The sequence below is a fragment of the Panulirus ornatus genome, chromosome 12, assembly GCF_036320965.1.
Source record: "Panulirus ornatus isolate Po-2019 chromosome 12, ASM3632096v1, whole genome shotgun sequence".
Classification (NCBI taxonomy): domain Eukaryota; kingdom Metazoa; phylum Arthropoda; class Malacostraca; order Decapoda; family Palinuridae; genus Panulirus; species Panulirus ornatus.
Genome location: NC_092235.1, coordinates 60,717,808 through 60,727,807, shown reverse-complemented (window position 1 = coordinate 60,727,807; position 10,000 = coordinate 60,717,808). Strand labels below are relative to the sequence as shown.

General features: G+C 43.0%; 1 protein-coding gene across 3 annotated transcripts in view; it reads right to left on the bottom strand.

Annotated features, from left to right (window-relative positions):
• LOC139751752 (uncharacterized) overlaps positions 1-10,000 on the bottom strand; it is a 397,676-nt gene that overhangs the window by 122,946 nt on the left and 264,730 nt on the right. The window lies entirely within an intron of this gene.

The following is a 10,000-nucleotide window of genomic DNA, read 5'->3' as shown; positions in this document are numbered from 1 at the left end:
AGGGAAAAAAAAAGGGGGAGGTCATATTAAACTTTCTTTCTTCAGTTGTAGGAAGGAAAAAAACGCTCATCAAACGATCTCGAGCAAGTCAAAAAATGCACATTAATTGAGCTGCATCCCTCCGGGAGGGCTCCTCCTCCTCCTCCCTCTTCCATCCCACATCACCAACCAAAACCCACCCATTCCCCCCCTTCCCACCGGCAGCCTTTGATGCCCCCAACACGTGACTCAAGGACAAATACCCAACAAGATTTTTTTTTCTTTCCCTCCTCCTCCCACCCTCCTTCCCTCCTTCCTTCCTTCCCTCCCTCCCTCGTCGGGGGTTGTTGTCCCCCCCCCCCCAACGAGACAAGCAGTCAAGTCCACTCTGGTCCTCGCCGGCCGCCTCTCACACACACACACACACACACCCCCCTCTCCTCCTCTCCTCCCTCATCTCTTTACCACCACCGCCCTCCTCCCCCAGCGCTCTCTCTCCCTCCTCCCTCCCTCACTTTCATCTCGGCATTGAACTCATCATTTTTTTTTCCTCTTGTTTCTGTTTTTTTTTTTTCCAGTCCCCCTCCTTCCTCTCTACACACACCCTCTCTCTCTCTCTCTCTCCCTCTCTCTCTCTCTCTCTCCCTCTCTCTCTCTCTCCCTCTCTCTCTCTCTCTCTCTCTCTTTATATGTATATACTTTTTTTTTTTTTTTGCTTTGTCGCTGTCTCCCGCGTATATATGAGAGGGGAAAGGGAAATGGTGAGCGCTACGCGCTAGCCACACAGCCTTGCCTCATGAGACAAAGTTTTCATCTCAGTTCCTCGTAAGGGTTGACGTGAACTCTTTCTGTCTCCCTGTCTGTCTATCTGCCTGTCTGTCTGTCTGCCTGTCTGTCTGCCTGTCTGTCTGTCTGTCTGTCTGCCTGTCTGTCTGTCTGTTTTCGAAGCCTCATCCCTTCATCAGTAATGTTTACTACTCCCTTCATCCTTTTATCTTCGTCTTTCTTCTTTTTTTTCTTCATTGATTATCCCAGTTCATCTTTTGTGACTCTTTGGCTTTCGTTCGATTCGACCTATTCTTCGTTATGATCTTGATCCAAGTATTCTTTTTTCTTCTCTCTTTCCCCGGCAACCTTTATCCATCTGCTTCTTTCAATCTTGCGTTCGAAATTATATATATATATATATATATATATATATATATATATATATATATATATATATATATATATATATATAAAGAAAAACGAATCAGGTCTTTTTCTATTTTTTTTCCTGGTTCCTAAACTCTGTTTAAGGTGACTTTATCAGACATTTCCCATAGGCATTTAAAAAAGATTTTCCCCGCGAGTTTTTCCCACTTTTGAGAAGCGAAGCATTTCTTTCTCTTCTTCTTCTTCTTCTTCTTTTATCCCAATATGTACCGAGTCAACACAATGGCAGGTTCCTCAGTGCAGCAGCCGATGTCAACAAGCGATGAAAGGATGTTTTGATGAAAGCGATACAACTCTTGTACCACAAGGTCGGTGTATTAATTATTACGGGCTGGGATCGCGGCGTTGAGCGTTTGAAAAAAAAAAAATGGCTAAATAAACCGGGTTTCGGTGCCGGGGGGAGAAGAAGAAGAAGAAGAAGAAGAAGAAAAAAATTTATTTCTCGTGGTTTTGCTGGATTTGTGTGTATCTTGAGTGCCATTTGCTTCGGTTTTAGGGCCAAGCCTAGACTGTGGGGGTGTGGAGGAGGTGGATAGATGGACTAGGGTGGGTAGTGGGATGAGCAGAGGATGAGGCATGTTCTGTGGATATGTGGGTGGATGAGTGAATGAATGGTTGGGGTGTGTATGCGTGATAGATATGGTTGGATGGGTGTACTGTGTGAGTGTATGGACGGTGCGAGGGGGTGTAGTTGTTGGTTGATCTGTGGGTGGAAGTGTGTGTGTGTGTGTGTGTGTGTGTGTGTGTGTGTGTGTTTTAGACGGCTAGATGGGTGTGCCGGGTTAAAGTGCGTGAATGCGCGAGTATTTTCCCCTCGTGAATAATGCAATGATGTGTACCTGGTAGAGTGTGTGTGTGTGTGTGGATGAGTGTGTGGCAGTCCTGGTGCGCGATTGAATGTGCGTTCGGATGGGGTGTTGTCATGGATGAAGCAATTACTCAGTGGCTAGATTGGCAAAAAAAAAAAAAAAGAAAAAAAGAAAAAATGGACGATATGTGTAAGGTTTCTATTTCATTTATTGGAAGAGACAATCGCTATGGTTCTAGAAACTAGAAAAAAAAGAATCTAATTCATTGCAACTGGTATATGGGGGAAGATTGGCGAATCCACATGGAGTAATGACAGGTCTAGGTGAGGGTGATTAGCAACTGGATTAGAATCATTGCTTGATGACTGATCGCAGCTGATCCTACATGAGGATGTCGATCACCAATCATCGACTCTTTCATGATAATGATTGGTACATGTATGATAATGATTGGTACATGTATGATAATGATTAGTACATGTGTGATAATGATTGGTACATGTGTGATAATGATTGGTACATGTATGATAATGATTGGTACATGTATGATAATAGTTGGTACATGTGTGATAATGATTGGTACATGTGTGATAATGATTGGTACATGTATGATAATGATTGGTACATGTATGATAATGATTGGTACATGTATGATAATGATTGGTACATGTATGATAATGATTGGTACATGTGTGATAATGATTGGTACATGTGTGATAATGATTGGTACATGTATGATAATGATTGGTACATGTATGATAATGATTGGTACATGTATGATAATGATTGGTACATGTATGATAATAGTTGGTACATGTGTGATAATGATTGGTACATGTGTGATAATGATTGGTACATGTGTGATAATGATTGGTACATGTATGATAATGATTGGTACATGTATGATAATGATTGGTACATGTATGATAATGATTGGTACATGTATGATAATAGTTGGTACATGTGTGATAATGATTGGTACATGTATGATAATGATTGGTACATGTGTGATAATGATTGGTACATGTGTGATAATGATTGGTACATGTGTGATAATGATTGGTACATGTATGATAATGATTGGTACATGTATGATAATGATTGGCACATGTGTGATAATGATTGGTACATGTGTGATAATGATTGGTACATGTATGATAATGATTGGTACATGTATGATAATGATTGGTACATGTATGATAATGATTGGTACATGTGTGATAATGATTGGTACATGTATGATAATGATTGGTCCATGTATGATAATGATTGGTACATGTATGACAATGGGCACCTCTTGGGTAATAACAATTATCCCTTGTATGATTAGCATGGCCATCCGGATGATAATCTTGATTAGAATCATAAGAATGATTAATGCCGGTATGATAATGACTCGTACATTCCTGGGGAGCAGAGATTCTGCCATGAATGTGGCTTTGACTTGGGTTATTTCGAGTGCCACTAGAGGTTCCTAAAGAGGAACGCACACACACACACACACACACACACACACACACACACACACACACACACACACACACACACACACACACACACACACACACACACACACACACAAATACACACACACACACACACAAATACACACACACACAGACACACACAGACACACACAAATACACAGACACAGACACACACACAGACACACACACACACACACACACAGACACACACAAATACACAGACACAGACACACACACACACACACACACACACACAAATACACAGACACAGACACACACACACACACACACACACACACACACACACACACACACACGACAATATGAGCTTCTCATATGAACTACCAGTTAAATAGTCACAAACTGTGATACGCCCTAATACAGGGGGGCACATCACCCTTCCTCCTCCTCCCTGCTACCCCTCCCCCCCCCCACAACGCTCTTTTATTAAGTTCGAGCGAATCAATATAAGCTGAATAGGGAGGAGATGTAGTGAAGTATTAATTTTCCGACTTATCTGTTTTACACGAGAGAGGGAGCACGAATTGATAGATAGAGGAAATGATAAAAGGATCACAGTGGGGAAGAGAGGACTAGAGATGGTAAGATAGACTCATTAGTGGTATTCAAGACTGTTGATTTTATCGTCTCTTGTCGTCTGTGTGTGTGTGTGTGTGTGTGTGTGTGTGTGTAGTCATTTGCCAGTGTCCATCTCTCTCTCTCTCTCTCTCTCTCTCTCTCTCTCTCTCTCTCTCTCTCTCTCTCTCTCTCCTGCCACCATTAACCCAACGTTTCTTCATCACCAACACCAGCGTCAAATCTCCATCATCATCACACTCCCGCTATCACCATCTTCCTCCCATCGCCACTCCATCACCAACCTACCATCGCCATTCCATCATCACACTCTCGCTATCACCATCCTTCCATCACCCCTCCCATCATCACACTCCCATTATCACCATCCTTCCATCACTACCCTACCATCACCACTCCATCATCACGCTCCCACTATCACCATCCTTCCATCACCACCCTACCATCACCACTCTCCATCACCACTCCATCACCACCCTACCATCACCACTCCATCATCACACTCCCACTATCACCATCCTCCCATCACCACTCCATCACCACTTTACCATCACCACTCCCACTATCACCAACCCTTATAAAGATCCCTACCCAACCTCCTCACACTCACCCACTCCTCCCTCCCTCTACCATCATCCACGGCTCTGCTCTCTCTCTCTCTCTCTCTCTCTCTCTCTCTCTCTCTCTCTGCTCTTCTCGCCCAGCTAGAGGTAAACATAAGCTTTGTCTCTCCCCAAAATTAACTGCTAGAGCAAATACTATCAGCAACAGCTTCTACAGATGAAAGAGTTGGCTTAAATGCCTTGTGGGCCTTTGATGTCCGCAGAGCCGGCCATGTTTGAAGGCTTCTCATCTCAAGCATTTTTTTTTTTTTTCTATTCTGCGTTTGTGAGCGCCGGGACCTGGGAGAGAGACCTTGTGAGTTCTGGAACGAGGGGTGAGGGGGGGTGAGGGGGGGTTCTTTGAGCAAAGGGAAAGGAGGGGGAGGGGGGGTGAGCTCCTCTTTTTTTCTTTCTTTTTCCTTGTTCTATTTTGGTTGGAGGAGAAAGGAGTGTGTGTGTGTGTGTGTGTGTGTGTGTGTGTGTGTGTGTGTGTGTGTATGTGTGGAGAGAGAGAGAGAGAGAGAGAGAGAGAGAGAGAGAGAGAGAGAGAGAGAGAGAGAGAGAGAGAGAGAGAGAGAGAGAATGAAATCTAATCACAGTGGCCCGAAACAGACAAACTTGAAGTGGGAGTCGTACAAGGAGAGAGAGAGAGAGAGAGAGAGAGAGAGAGAGAGAGAGAGAGAGAGAGAGAGAGAGAGAGAGAGAGAGAGAGAGAGACGACACAAAATTTCGTTTCGCAGTAGACCACAGATTCTCTCTCTCTCTCTCTCTCTCTCTCTCTCTCTCTCTCTCTCTCTCTCTCTCTCTCTCTCCTGCTGACTACACCTTGCACCACCACCACACACACACACCCACACACACCCCTCCTATCTCTACCCAACCGAACGTAAGGGATCATTAAGTCCTCTTCAGCCCTCACCTTACATTACCCTTATTGCATAGGAGACCATGTGGACTGAAGGGAACCTCGCCAGCTGCCGAAGGAACCAAGAGAGAAAAGAAAAGGTAACCCCAAAACCACCGTGAGGCGAGACACACTTGCTGGTGTGTGTGGGTGGCGTCTTCAGAATCTTACGTGTGGCAGAGTCTGCGATATTTTTTTCTTTTTTCTCTCTCTCTTTCCTATCTCTTTTATCATTTCTTTTTCCTCCTCGACACAATTCTAATGAGAGAAGGGTCTTGAGCCTCGCTCCCCAGGTGAGGAAAGAGTAGGCACAGAGGATGAGTCCCTGTTGGACAGGTTACCCCACACGACCAGAGGGAGAACGGAGAGGGAGATGGAGAGGGAGGGTGGAGGGAAAAGAGAGGTGAGAGGGATGGTGAGGAAAGAGGGCAGGAGATGGGATAGGAGAGGAGAAGTGAGAGGAAGAACGAGGATAGAGGTTAGAAGAGGGGAGAGGTGATAGGAGGGAGAGGTACGGAGGGGAATAAGAGGGGAAGGGGGAGATAAAGGGGATGGAGTGAGCCAGAGGAAGGAGGAAGACAGAAAAGGGTTGGGTAGTAATAAGGTGTACGGAAGACTTATCATAGGCATTAACCTGCGAATCATCGACCTGCTACAATTACTACATCAAAGACTACATCAAAGATAAATGCACACACACACACACACACACACACACACACACACACACACACACACACACACACACATTTAAACAGCAATGTCTAGCCTACTTGTTTTGAAGGACTAAGTGTGCCTGTGTTAAATGTGGGTGCTCGAAGGCTACTTATATTTACGTATGGCTGAGGTTCGAGGATAGCCTTAGCCTCGCTGCTGGTGGTGTCTTTTCTTGGCTAACACTATGGTCACCTCGGGGAGGCATTCCTGTGAACGCAAGATATTGCGGGAAAGTACACGAGAGGAAGACCCCAACATCCATTGCTCCTCTTCCTTCTCTTATCACTTTTTTTTCTGCTTCTTATTCAAGCATGCTTTCGTCCTCCTCTCTTTTCTCTCTTCTTCTCTTTCACTCCGGACACACTAACTGACGAGTAAACGACTAAAAAAAAAAGAAAACTACAACGAAAAGACGCTTCCTATTTCTCCCGCAATACATAGGCAAAACGAAGATAATTCGGATCATCGAAGTGCCACTTCGTCATCAACGCTTTGGACCAATCAAGAGCCTCCACGTCATCAACGTGTATCTACAACTTCATACATTTCAAGAACGTTGTATAATAGTTCATTTTCCTATACATTAGGATGCAGGATTTGTTCTGCTAATTAAACCAAAGCCTAATTCATCTTAATTTCAGGATGGACAAATTTTATTGTTGAACTGCAGCTTTGAGAGGAAAAAAAAAAGAATAATAATCAAGGTTTTTCATGCTAATGAGAAATGAAAACATTGCAAATTAGTTTCTTTCTTTCTTTTTTTTTCCTCTTTTTTTTTTTTTTTGGGTGCAGGTCAGGTCGTTGTTGGAAACGAAGCATTAAATATTGAATGAGTTCTGCTTTGCTTGCTCAAGTTATTAGTGAATAAAAACAGTTTGAATTCATTTTGCTCGCCCTTTGTTGAGGGAAGGGAGGAAGGGAGGCGAGAGGAGAGAGAGAGAGAGAGAGAGAGAGAGAGAGAGAGAGAGAGAGAGAGAGAGAGAGAGAGAGAGAGAGAGAAAGAGAAAGAACGTTGCTTTCCAGTGTCATCTGGAGGACGCAGGGGGTCGAAGGAAAGGATTGAGAAATGACGAAGGAATGGTCGAAATAGGAAGTCAGTTAGTGAGGAGAGGGAGAAGGAAGGAAGGCCTCCTCTCCACACACAACGTCGGCAGAACACCCACCACCAGTCTGGAGGAGGGAGGGCAGAGCACGCCCCCAGGATCACTGTTGTTGACCCGCCCTCTGCAGGAGGAAGCTCGGGGGGGGGGGGAGGGAATTCCTCCCTTAGTCTTTAAAAGAAGCCCTCTGGATCTTACCACCACCCGCCCCAAGGGGGGGCGGGGTCTAACCCAAGAGGGCGTTACTGGTGCGTGCAAAAAGAAAAAAAAAGAGAATCAGATCTTTTTTCTTCTCTCTCTAAATCTGAAATACCCTTTTTGAAGAAAAAAAAAAGAAAGAAATTGGATACGGGAGAAAATTATACGAATGGTGAAACACCCGAATACACACACACACCACACACACTTGATATGACGATTACATAACCTTTAATTAACGTCAGTAAAATCGCTCGTGTCCCGTGTAATATGAGTTCGTACAGATGGCCAGAGGTTGAGGACGCGTCCTTCTGGAAACAACAACTTCGTTATCCCTTTGTTTACAACAGCTCGACCATCAGAATCCAGAGTATTTTTCCCTGTCGATAACATCTCAACTGTCAAACCTTAGATTACCTTTAAACTAAATAATGATTCGATTATCTAATTATCTTTTTATTACCCTGTCGTAAACAACAACATTATCTTTATTACCCTGTTGTAATTAACAACTCGATTATGAACAACTTAGATTATTTCTGTTATGAATACCATCTCGATTGTCATAATTCTGATTACTTCTAAAGTAAATTGCAACTCGATTATCGATAGTCTATATTATCATCCTGCTGTAAAGTAATAACTCAGTTATGTGAATACAAAGGTATTCATTCCTTACATAAGTAAGTAAATATGTCATCTGGAGTCATAATTATGCTTTCTTTTTCACTAGAGATGAATATTTTGCCTCCATTTCGCTGCCTCATGTGACGTACATTCAAACAAAAAAGAAAAAAGAATGAAAAACAATTTTCATTATTTTCTCTACCGCAAACTGTAAAATGAATGACGTCATACCGTTACCAGATCATTGTCGACTTAGATCTATTAACAATCGGGCTGTACGATCCTGATCCTTTGTGCTGCCTTGAAAACACATCCACACACACACGCACACCCACCCACCCTCACACACACACCCACCCACACCCACCCACACACACACACACACCACTGCTGGAAGAAATCGTCTCTGATGACAGTAGGACTTTTGTAATTAGCTTAGTTTGGCCGCTACTGAGTATGGCCTTCTTTGATGAGGAGTGGATGAAGAGCGAGGGAGGAGGAAGGGAGGGATAGAGGGGGGTCAGAGGAAGAGTTGGGTGGGGGGTGAGTAGTTAGAGGGAAGAGGAGGAGGAGGAGAAGAGGGAATAGAGACAGTGAGTGGATAGGGTTTTTTTTTTTTTTTTTTTACGAGGGACGAGGTCTGATGGTTTTGGACGAAGTTATCTGCAGAACGACAGTCATACTGTTCTAAATTCTTCATCTGTAGAGAACTACGCAGAGCTACTGAACAAGAGACCCCTTTCCTCACCCCTCCCGACCACACCCACCCCAGGCAAAACGTAACGGCATAGAAACAGCCACGAGGGAACACCATACGGGGAGAGTATACTGATATGGACGTTCTAGTGGAAAGTGTAACAGAAACTACATTACTCCTTTAATGCAACGGGATATACGAAGGGCGAGACACAGCAGTGAAACGAAAATAAGATTAGATCATATGGTAAAATGAAGTGTAAGTCCGTGTTGAGAACATGCTTATTAACTGGTAAGTGATATAAGTAAAGTATTCAACGGTGATTTAACATCTGATACTTGTTTACTTCAGTTTTCTCTAACTCCATCTCCAAAAAGATAACGCACGCTCACATTAGGGTTACATATGATGTCAAAAATATCTATTAGTATGAAAACAATCTGCACGTCTCCTTAGAGTTTCTTTTTGCTGTTAGAGAGAAAGTCGTCCTAATGGATTCAGCTTTGTTGTTCCTCTTTACATGTGTTCTAGCGTTTCTTCGCCTTCGTTGGCAATTACTTTGAACGTCGTATTCATCAGTGCGATGTACAGTGAGTCGTAAATGCTGATATTAATTATGCATAACTTGGTTGCATGTACACCTTTCATTTACATAAAGCATAACTTAGCAACTACTTGTCTGACATCTATATTTACTGATTTTTTTTTTATCATGGTGTGGTAGATGAGTGATGGAGAGATACAATGGTGGACAGGGTTGGGAGAGAGAGTAATAGTGGGGAATGGGAAGATGATGAGAAAGATAGAGGTCGGGGAAAGGATGAAAGACAAGGTAGAGATAAGAATGGGAAAACTAATATTTTTTCAAAACATCTTTTTTTTTTTTTGGGTCAGTTCAGAACTCTTTGAACTGGTGGATCTAGAGTTATAATTTTTGGGTTAATTCGAGCAACTTTAGAAAAATGGTAGACTCAAGGATGCTATCTATAAAATCATTTCATAACGATTTTTCATTAAGGTCTTATTGAACGAATTGCAGTCATCTATATATATATATATATATATATA